We start from the raw sequence: 12,215 nt of genomic DNA on the forward strand, positions 1-12,215 counted from the left end.
TGCCTCTTAAAGAAAAAGAGTCATCCAAATTCCCTTTAGCACAATCCACAGCAAAAGAGAACATCATTACTGTTTCTTAATGTAGATAGTAGTTATTAATATAAAGTAGTCAATCTCACGGTGTATTGAGTTCAAGCCACACTGAAGGCATTGGTTAAAATCAAAGATCCAGATATGGAAAACCTACCAACGTTTCAACGAAGAGATGCCATGCTGACATCGCTCACTCATCTATCACTCTTCCTGAGCAATTTAGAAGCTAGCTACAGCGTTAAGGTATCCATATTTATGCGCGTCTTAAAGGAAAGCAATCCATAGAATGTTGAAATTATTGAACAATATCACTAATACTGTTCCAAGTAAAAATGTTTTTGATGATAATTTAAAACTGGTGTAACAGTCTATTAACAGGGAATTGTCAGAAACTCAAGTTAGAAGGTTATGTGCAAGAAGGATTTCATTGCTGATGTCAGATAGATCTTGGCGGAAAGCAGAGAATACTAGAAAAAAAGCTTCACTCTGGTTATTGGCTCTGCAAAGACATTTGACTATGTGGATCAGAACAAATTATGCATAACTCTGTAAAGACTGATAATTCACAAGCATTTCATTGTCCTCTTGCTGAACCTCATGTACGTGGGCCTAGAGGCAATCATTTGAACAGAACAAAGGGACAGTTTGTGGTTTTAAATCAGGAAACGTGTGTCAGGGATATATTCTGTCACGACTCTTGCTCAGTGTGCACACTGAGCAAATAATCTGAGAAATGGAACCAAGTGAAGTAGAATATGGCACCAGGATTGCAAGAAAACTCTCACAACCTGTCATTGGCCGATGACCACCTTGCCTGATAAAAACAAAGAGGAATCGAAACCCTTACTGATTAAGGCCAACAAATAAAGCCTTCAATATTGATTCTACCTCAACATAAACACACCAAAAATCCTCACACTTAGACCCATAAGCAGCATCATGATAAATGTTTACATTTTCAAACATTTTGTTTTACCTGAATTCACAATCACCACTCATGGAAGCAAAAATCAAGATATCAAATGATGTATCTGTTGCCCCCAAATCCCCACTGTGTGTGTGTGTGTGTGTGTTCAGTATTAAAAAGCAAGTAGGTCACTTTAAGGATTAAGATGTGCCTGACCCAATCCATGGTATTTTTAATAACTTCCTAAATGTGTGCAAATTGGACTATGCATAAGGAAGGGCAGAGAAAAGTTGGTGTATTTGAAATCCGCTGTTTGGAAAGACTATTGGCAATCCCATGGACTGCCAGACGGATGAACAAATCGGTCTTGGACAAACTACAGCTGGAAAGCTCCTTGGGTTGCAAGAACAGGGAGCTTTCTTTTTTTATGTACATACTTTGGGTGTGCTACCAGGAGAAAGCCATCCCTGGATAAAGACATTCTGCTTGGTAAAGCTGAGGATCCGTAAAAAGGAGGAAAATCCTCAGTGAGATGGTCTGACACAGTGGCTCAACAATGAGCTCAAGCCCAGACGCGATCATGAGGATTGGGCAATGCTTTGTTTTGCTTTAGGAGTTGGGGCTGACCCAGTGACACTGACATCAACTACATGTTGTCATAGAAAGCAGTTGTGGTGTTTTGCCAATGGGTCATAAATCCGGTGAAGGCAGAGTTTGTATCTCCTTTACCTTCATAAAGTGTACTTTAGAACTCTTAAGCGAGGAACTCTACAAATGTTTTTTTAGTTAAAGTTTCTATTTTTTTATCTGCGTGACTCAAAGGAGACATGGACTGTGGCCTTTAAATACATGATTTATTTCCCACATGCAGAAGTGCAAATCTGCACACCAGCATCCTCTTACATCTCTGGAAGGATCATGGACATGCATTTGCATATTCACAGGAACAGACAGAGGCAACTTGTTAAAACTGAAACCAACTTTAATACTCTTTGCATAACTCTGGCATTGTCTGCAAATAAACTGCCGAGGTTTTCACTAACCATTTTACCGACTATAGTAAACTGCATCTTTAAACAAAGCGTTTGAATCGAATTATTTTTAAAATGAAAATGTTTATATTTTTAGAGGTTCGTTTTTCTAACTTTCCAGGTTCAACCTTTGGTACTGGATAACGGACAGTGAAATAACCAAAAATTGAACAGAAAAGTAGGAAGGGGAAGTAAAATAGCACATGTGAAAGTACGTTTAAAAAAATGTCTTGCTACAAAGATCATTGAAACCTTTACTAAGCAAAATTATCCAGTGTGAAGCTGTTGTTTCTCAATATGTCCTTGTCTAGCTTGATGCACTTAACGAAGGTGGTAGTTTTAGTTCTGTCACCCTCCCGCAAAGCAGCAGCAGCGGCATCTTGGGTCGCGGTTGGGCTGCTAGCCATGACCTCTGCTCCTCTGGAAGATGGATGAGTTACAGTCTTGGAAGTCTACCCTGTCCTGTGGGGTCACTAAGAATCAGAATGGACTTGATGGCAGTGAGTTTGTTTGGTTATCGGTCACCTATTCCCAAAGAATTCTTTGTCTTTGGATGTACATCACATCAAAGTGGCAGTGTTTGATCCTCAAGGCACTCGGATCTTATTACTTTTCAATGTTCTTTGAGTTTGTAGAGGAAAAAGAAGTTGGAAGGGGCAAGCCCAGGACTGCCGGGTGGATGTGGTACGGTTTCCCAACAAAATGCTTGTAGGCCAGCCCGAAGCATGGACAGATGCCTGATAGTGACAAAAAAAGAATTCCTGGGTGTAATTTTCCTTCCCCTTTTCTCAGCAATGCAGTTTTCAATTTTCTTAACATTTCTTCATGAGAAGCAACCATGATTGTTTTGTGTCCTTCAGGAAAAGCTCTCAAATGCCCCCTTGGAGTCTCAGATGAAAACTGTTGCCGTAGGTTTCTGAACTGACTTTTCTGCCTCCAGTTGAACTGGCCGAGCAGGTGTCCCCGGAAGCCACTGTTCCCGTGCAGTGCTCTTGAAGGCATCCCGAGCAGCGGAGCCATATCTCTGAAGCCATCCAGCGATCACAGTGTACTGTGTCAACTTCTTTGGCTTAGAGTCCTAGGAATAAGCTGGAGCCATCGTATCAATGTATCTTTACTTACCTTTACATAATCATGAATCCCGATATTGGTACTACATTTTAGTCATGATGTCTGCTTTTCAGTAACAAAGATGATTTAATTAAAATTATTGCTATTTTTATACACTTGGTTTGGGAGCTGACAGTGCCAGGTAATATACCTTTCTGGAAAAATATGAAGTGGGTCCCAGAGAGTGTAGGGAGAGGTATATTGATGACCTATATTGGGGGACTAGACAGCAGTGAGTATTGCTTTTTTTTGGTTTAGCTTTTAGGAAGCAGGCCTCAGGCCTGCATTACACATACAATTTAGTGACCTTACTTGTATTGATCGTGTTGTACACCCATCACCAATACTGACTTCTCTGTTGCTACATTAGCATTCTCAGGGTTCTCCTTTTTCTAATACTCTTCCACCCACAACCCAGACACAACATTCCACTTGACCTAAATTCAAGACTTACTCTTTCAAAAACTACAGGAAGGGTTCTTTGTTACCTTTACAATGATGTTAAGGACTTCATCATAGAAACAGTAATTATTCCTGGTAAGAAACTGTAAATTCTAAGTAATTCTAATCACCTGCTCTTGTCTGAGGACAAAGACACACTAGCACACAAGCTGGTGGGCTAATCTGATTCAAGGACATTTCTTTGTCAAACTCAAAGGGGTAGTGTAGTGTTTGGCTTCTTGGATAATTTAATTTTCCTACAAAAATTATAAAGACAAAAAATGTGAGAAACGGGAACACAGGACTAGTATCTATTGAATTCATATGTTATGCAGGGCTTCCTGTTAGTTTATATATATAAATCATTTTTGTTTATTAAAGCATTATGAATTATTATTAGCCCTTAACCCTTTACTATAAAGGTGAGAAAATGAGATTCAGAAAGGTTAAATCATTGCACAAGGCCCAGAGGTAACCCACAGTAGAGGTGGGATTTAGCTCATATTTCCTACTTCATCATGGCAGAACCAAATCTCACACCATGAATTAAACCATGTGTAGTTAACTAAGAGTTAACTTATATAGACTTAGGTGGAAACACACAGTGTATGCTGAATCTGGCTTGTGCCAGTTCACAAGAACTAATCATAAACTTTTCAAGTGCTGGTTATAACATAAAAAACATTATTAAGGTATTAACTTTGGGCTTAAATTTTAGAAAATTATGTTAAAACGTCATACATTATGTTTTTGAAACACAAAAATGTTTTTGTAAAAATAAATTAAAAACTCATCACGTTCTAACTAATTTTCTATATTTTGCCATCATTATGCTCTTGAGGATATCATGTCTATTCTATGGAAATGGATTACAAGGGGGTACCAAAAAAAACCTGGTCTTCTTTTCCCCCCAAAGCTATGCATTTCATTTTTTTAAAAACAACGTTATCACCTTAAAATACGCTCCATTACACTTAATGTGTTTGTCAAATCTGCGATTCCCTTTTGGGGAAAATTTTTCAAACCCCTCTGTTTGGATAGGAGATAGCACCTCCCTCATTTTTTTCTTCACCTCTTCTGTCTTCAAATTTCTCTCCTTTCATGTCCCTCTTCATTTGCAAAAACAAAAAGAAGTCACGGAGGTCAGGTGAGTAAGGTGCTCAGGGCAAAAGAGGCATGCTGCATTTGCTAAAAACCTGCACACTGAGATGGCTGCATGAGCAGGTGCATTGTCTTGGTGGCAAAACCAGTTCCCCAACTGCCACAAATCAGGCCTCTTTGCCACACACTGTTCTGCAATATTTTCAGAACCTCTAAATAGAAAGTTTGATTAACACTCTGACCTGGTGGAACAAACTCCAAGTGCCCTGTGAGTCAACATTTTCGTCCTTTCTGGAAGTTAACGGATGTCCAGAATGAGGTTTGTCATCAATCCACATGTCACCTTTCTTGAGGTAAACACTTGTACAATTGAACTTTTCCCATAGTGCTGTCCTTTTAAACTGTGTGCAACATCACAACAGTTTCTACAGCCGCTTTCTGAGCAGGAACCAGAATCTCACCACTGCACGCTGCTCTCTAAAATTGCCTATAACAAAAAACAAGATTTGAGAGAACCTGCTTTTATGAAAAATTTCACTGTGACCAGATAGGACCTTCCCAGGTGACACCACTGTGTGCACGAACTCAGAGCGAATTACTCCATGCTCAACAGTGGGGGGAAAAGTGTCCCACGAAAGCTCTGCTCCACCTAGCAGAGCTTTGGGGGGGTACCCCTTATTCACAAAATAATGAACAAAAAACAATTCTTGAAGAGTCAATTCCTATTTATAGGTGTCAGAGTGGAAGGCTCCACAGAATTTTCAGAGGCTATTTTGTTTAATAAGTGATCACTAGATTTTTTTTTTCAAGACAACTTGGGGTGGAATTCAACAAGCAGCATTTCAGTTATCAAACATTTTATTCGTTGGCATTACCCAGGAGACCATCTATTGTATCAGGATGGTAGAAATGCTATGTGATGGCATGTTATTGTACAAACCTTACTGGTTCCACATTTAGCGACTTCACATTGGTAGCTTGAAACCAGTCCTTCTGAGAGTGTCTACACCATGCCTGTTGGCAACCACTAAAAATTTGAGCCTCTTCTTCCAAGGAGAGCTAGTTGTTAATATTGGTCAGCACAATACTGCATATATTTCTCACCTCGATTATATTATGCATCCTATTCATATGAATTCACAAGCATTCAATTAATAATTACATGGTATCCTTTGTGTGCTAAATATTATGGAACATAATTCTACAAAAATTATCACATTTGAAGCTCTTAAATGAACTCTTAAATAGATGTTATTACTTTTCATCTTATGGATAAAAGGTGGAAGTTAAAGTTACTTAAGGGGCTTGAAGGTAAACAAGCGGCCACCTAGCTCAGAAGCAACAAAGCCCACATGGAAGAAGCACACCAGCCTGTGTGACCACAAGTTATCAAAGGGATGAGGTATCAGGCATCAGAGAACAAAAAGATCGTATCATTGTGAATGAGGGGGGAGTGGGGACCCAAAGCCCATGTAGGCAACTGAACACCCCCTTACAGAAGGGTCTCGGGAGGAGATGAGCCAGTCAGGGTGCAGTGTAGCAACAATGAAACATAAAACTCTCCTCTAGTTCCTAAATGCTTCCCCTGCTCCCACTATCATGATCCCAATTCTATCCTACAAATCTGGCTAGACCAGAGGATGTACACTGGTACAGATAGGAACTAGAAACACAGGGATTCCAGGGCGGATGATCCCTTCAGGGCCAGTGGTGAGAGTGGTGATACCAGGTGGGTAGGGTAGAGAGGGGGAATTGATTACAGGGATTTACATATAACTTCCTGCCTGGGGAACAGACAACAGAAAAGTGGGTGAAAGGAGATGTCGGACGGTATAAGATATTACAAAATAATAATTTATAAATTATCAAGGGTTCATGAGGGAGAGGGGAGCAGGGAGGGAGGGGGAAAATGAGCTGATGGAAGGGGCTTAAGAGGATAACAAATGTTTTGAGAATAATGAGGGTAATGAATATACAAATATGTTTTATATAATTGATGTATGTATGGATTGTGATAAGACTTGTATGAGCCCCCAATAAAATGATTTTTAAAAATTACTTAAGGTAATTTTTCTAAGGTTAGCCAGCTAGTAAGCAGTGAAATGAAACCTGACTACACATTTTGTGAATCTACATTTCACAGAATCAAAAAGTCCAGTGAGTTGTGGTCCTGGAGTAGCTCAGGGCAATAATGCAGTCAAGGGAAATAACTTCGTTAAAGGCCTCCTGTTCTTGGTTTTACTACTGTGGAATCCATTTGAATGAATAGCCAGCCAAGTCATTTGAGTGGAAAATGGCAGGCTGGAGTGTTGAATTAAAAAATAAAGGCTAAAATAGAGGTTAGAAGTAAAGAAAGAATGAACAAGACCATGGAAACCCTGATTAGCTATCTCTTGCAAGGAGAATATTCATAATATCCTGTCCTACACACTTCACAGCACAGTCACACCACTCAAAGCGCACAGTGTTCCACAGAAGAGCGTAGTTATTAAGGACAAAAAGAGACAGTGGGAACTGTTCTTGAGCTGGTTCTGCTTTCAGATGGTCATCTGAGAGTTCTTAATGCAGCAAGGCAAAATCTTTCAGAGAACATTTTAGAAAGGTTCCACAGGAGAACCTTAGTCTTCATCAGTTTCAATAAACATGTTTACATGTTAGTAACATAAACATGTTTACATGACAGTAACATAAACCCCAGCGCTCATGGTTTATTGCAACAAAGGTTTGATTCCCACTTGAATGATCATCTGTTGCGTCAGGTCTCCCCTCTTGGTGGCTCTCCAAATGTCTCAGGGCAACAGCTGCTTCTAATTTGCCGTGAGCCCATTTCAGAGTTCCTCACTTTCAGCCAAAGAATAAATAGAGAATTCACATCTGTTTTTAACTGCCTGAGGCTGGCTGTCCATGCACATTCTCATCAGTAAGCCTTGTTGTCCAGGCTTCTGCCTAGCTACAAGGTGACTGGGAACGCAAGGGCCGTAGGAGGCCAGGCTGGGGCAGTCTCCTCTATGTTCCCTGTGGCCTACCCAAGTTTTCTTCTATTCCTCCTACACGTACGGTGCTCTCCAGTCCAAATAGCCTTCTTTCTGCCAAAACATACCTGATGGAATGTCCATGACTCATCAAGAATACATCTGTTCTTTTTCCTCATGGCAAGATTTAGACAATGCATATTTTAAGTCAAGTTGACAGAGAATAGTAAGTGTAGTTGTTGAATTGCTTCACTCACAGCCTCTCTAGCCAACACCCCCCCCCCAAAAAAAAACACACCTGTCAGGTTCCCATTACATTTGCTCCTTAGCACTGAGACCAGGGGATCTAAAAGAATATCAGAGCAACCTTTCCCAACCAACTGCTCAGTTTCTAAGGCATGACTTCTTTCTTAGCGCATTTTATGTACATTTATTGGTTCTTTAGTTAGGAACATTAAAAAATACTTTATTAGAGCTTTTAACACTTATTCATTTTAAAAGGGGCCTTAACACGGTGTTTTTAGAATTCCTAAGGCCTCGTGTAAAATTCCCCCCTATTGATGTGCCCTTATTAAATTAATTTACAGTCCTCAACAGCTCCGCTCCTCAAGCAGCTAACAGGTTTGAAGTATTAATACATGGTTTATATGACCCATTTTTAATCTCTGTCATAAATCCCAAGTCTAACACACCTGTATTTTTTATTTTTCCAGGAACTAAGGATGCTGCTGGGACACAGATATTCAAAGCAAAAATTGCAAGAGTCCTAGACAGTCTGAGATAACCGGGTCATTTCCCGAATGTTCCTGCGTGAACTGTAGACCTGGTTCCTTTAATTGACTGTTTGCTTTTTTCTCAGGCTCTGCATCTACCTTACCTGCGGGAAAGCGCCACGAGTTGTACTTTCCTAAGCCTATAAGAGAAGAAGAAAATTATGAAATTGGATGCACATAGATTAATTGAAACTAGGTTTGGGAGACTGAAGGTCTCACCTTGGGAGAGATGGATCACCATAAATAGTCATAGTGAAGGGAGAACCCGGTTTTTACAATCAGGTCTTTATACCTAGAGTTTCTCTCTTGATTTCAAATTAAGATAATTTAAGGCATTATTCTCCAGCATTTATTCCAATTTGGCTTTCAAACTAGTAAACCCGCTTTGGCACAGCACACGAAGAAAACAAATAACAAGACCGAAAGGAACTTTCGAGCTGGCGCCAAGGCTCATACCATCCAAAGTTCTTCTCTGCTTTCCTTTGGATGGGAGCTGGCATAGCTTAATTTTCTTTTCCAATCCCCTCAACAGACGAGGTGAAAAGGTGAAACTGCTGGGATGGCATTTAAAAGTTATGACTCAGTAAGTTTTCTTATGAAAAACTGGCTCGGATTTTTTTAAATGTCCTCTTTTCTCCCCATGTTTTGTTGTTTCATCAGTTTTTCTTGACCCTATAGAAAGTCATGAATGTATTATTCTCCCTATGCAAATATGTGGTTCAAGTTACAAAGCTACTAAAAAATGTGTTATAAATTTACCCACAAAAGTTTAATCTACCTCCAAACAGGGAACAAAGGAGGAAGGTCTTAGAGTTTAGGAAGCCGCTTGCTGCCCCTGTGGTGTGGTCAGGTCAGGCTGAGAATAAAGCCAGTCTAGAGGCAGACAGAGCTGAGGTAGATGGAGACAAATAGGAAACGAGGGGAGCCAGGAGAGATCTACTCATAAGGCCATCACTTGTGACCCGGGATCTGGCCTTGTCTAAGCCACCTCTGAACTGTTTGGAAAATGTGAAAACGCATTTCCCTTTCCTTCTTTAGCCAATTTGCATTTTAACTATTTACATTTTTATGATTTCCAGGACTTGGGGCACTGTAAAGTGATATCTTTTCAATTTTGTTCCTTTGCCATGTAAATTATTATTCATTTACTCAATAAACAAATACAAATGTTGTTTTTAGGTTTTCATTTTACACCGCTCCAAAATCTTCCCATGCCTCAATTAACTAACTGGTAAGAAAGCTGTGTCCAAATGAACTGATGTATCTAAACGGTAAAATAATGAGAAAAGCAAGTACTCTATACCTTTTAGCTAGTATTATATTTGATATTAATATTTTTATATTGCTATTTTGAGAAACCAAGATATTGTTTTAGGATATATGTAAGTGAAGGATAAATTTACAACTGGAGTTTACCAGTATGGATTGTAAAAGAAATAATTTTTAATTTAATTTTAACAATTACTTAATGTAAAATTTAGTGACATTTATGACGCTCATCGTGTTGACTAATTTCACCACTATTTGTTTCTAAAAATTTTACAGCATCCAAAAAACAAATTCAGTACTTCTTTAGCTATAACTCCCATTTCCTCCTGGCAGCCTTCTTAACTCAACTCAACTCAACTCATTGCTATTAGACAACGTAGAAGTACCCCAGTGAGTTTCCAGTACTGTAACTGTGTATGGGTATAGAAAGGCATATCTGTCTCCCATGTAGTGGCTGGTGGTTTCAAGCTGTATACCTTGTAGTTAGCAGCCCAAGTTGACCTTTTATGTCTGGATTTTTTCACTCAACAACATATTATTAAGGTTCATTGGTAATACAGATTATATCAGAACTTAATTTCTTTTCATAGTTGAATAATATCCCAATATGTATAATAACTTATTTTGTTTATCCATTCATCTATTATTATTATATGCTTGAGTTGTTTACACATTTCTGGCTATTGTGAATAATGCTGACATGAACATGGATAGACATATGATGTAAGAGGTATTGGTCCAAATTCAGGTTTTCTAAGCAGAGGTCCAACACATATACATACATCCTTAGTGGGTTCTAGAAATACTTACCATACTTAAGGGAAAAAATCCCACAATGTATGTGTGTATGAACTGTAGTTGTTGCTGTTAGGTGCAACTGAATTGGTTCCAAATCTTAGCTCCTCTGCTCAGCAGAAAACAACACTGGCTGGTCCTGCTCGATCCATGCAATTGTTCCTGTGCTTGAGCCCATTTGTTGCAGCCAAGGTAACAATCCATCCCATTGAAGACTTTCCTCATTTCCGCTTTGCGTCTACCAAGCATGTTTTCCTTTTCCTTACGTTTCCTGGTCTCTCCTGACAACATAGCCAAAGCATGTAAGATGAACTCTTGCCATGCATGCCTCTAAGGGACACTCTAGTGGCACTTCTTCCAAGACAGACTGGTTTGTCCTTTTAGCAGTTTGTGGTACTTTCAAGATTCTTCTCCAGCACCACAATGCAAATGCATCTATCCTTCCGCTTTCCAATGAATATGATACAATGGAGAATATCATGGCTTCAGTCAGGTGCACCTTGGTGCTCAGTGTAAAATCCTTGCTCTTTAGTACTCTAAAGAAGTCTTCTGCAGCAGGTTTACCTAATGGAATATGTCATTTGATCTCTTGACTGCTGTTTCCATGAGTATTGATGGTGGATCCAAGCAAGTCAAAATCCTTGACAACTTCAACCTTTTCTCTATTTATCGTGATGTTCCTATTGCTCTACTTGTGAGGAGTTTGGTCTTCTTCATATTCAATTGTAATCCGTGCAGAAGGATATAATCCTTGATCTTCATCAGCAAGTGCTTCAAGTCCTCCTCACTTGCAACAAGCAACGTTGTGCCAGCTGCATACCAGAAGCTGTTAAGAAGCCTACCTCCAATCCTGATGCCACACTCTTCTTCATATAATCCTGATTCTTGGATGATTCTCTTGGCACCTAAATTGAACAAGTGTGATGAGAGGATATTACCCTGATGCACACCTTTCCTGATTTTCAGCTATGCAGTATTCCCATGTTCTGTTGCACAACTGCCACTTGATCCATGTATAAAGTCTTTTAAAAATAATTTTACTGGGGGCTCTTACAGCTCATAACATTCCATATATCAATTGTATCAAACATATTTGTACATATGTTGCCATCATCATTTTCTAAACATATGCTTTCTATTTGAGCCATGGGTATCAGCTGCTCTCTTTTTCCCCTCCTTCCCCCCCACCCCCCACCCTAGTGAATCCTTGATCAGTTATGCATTGATATTATTATTTCACATCTTACACTGTCTGTTGTCTCCCTTCACCCACATATCTGTTATTTGTCCCCTTGGGGGGGGCTATATATCCAACATTGTGATGGATTCTCCCTTTCTTCCCCATCCCCCTCCTTGATCATCCACCTACCCTCATGATATAGATTCTCCCACTATTGGTCCTGAGGGGTTTATCTGTCCTAAATTCCATGTGTTAAGAGCTCTTTTCTGTACCAACATGTGTTCTCCAGTCTAGCCAGTTTTGTAAGGTAGAAATGGATCCTGGTAGGAGGAGGAGGAAGCATTCAGGAACTAGAGGAATGATGCATACTTCGGCAGAGCTATACTGAGCATTGGTTGGTTCCTCCTTTCCTTATACCCCTCTGTTGTGGCATATCCAATTGTCTACAGATGGGCTCCAGGTCTCCACAACAATGTCCCTCGTTCGCATCAATATAATTCTTAATTAGCACAATGAAGTATTCGGAAATTTCCATTCTTCACAACATATCCACATGGTGGGCCCCAGACTAGCTTATTTTGGTACAGCATCCATGTGTCTAGT

Source organism: Tenrec ecaudatus, chromosome 7 (assembly GCF_050624435.1).
Source record: "Tenrec ecaudatus isolate mTenEca1 chromosome 7, mTenEca1.hap1, whole genome shotgun sequence".
Taxonomy (NCBI): domain Eukaryota; kingdom Metazoa; phylum Chordata; class Mammalia; order Afrosoricida; family Tenrecidae; genus Tenrec; species Tenrec ecaudatus.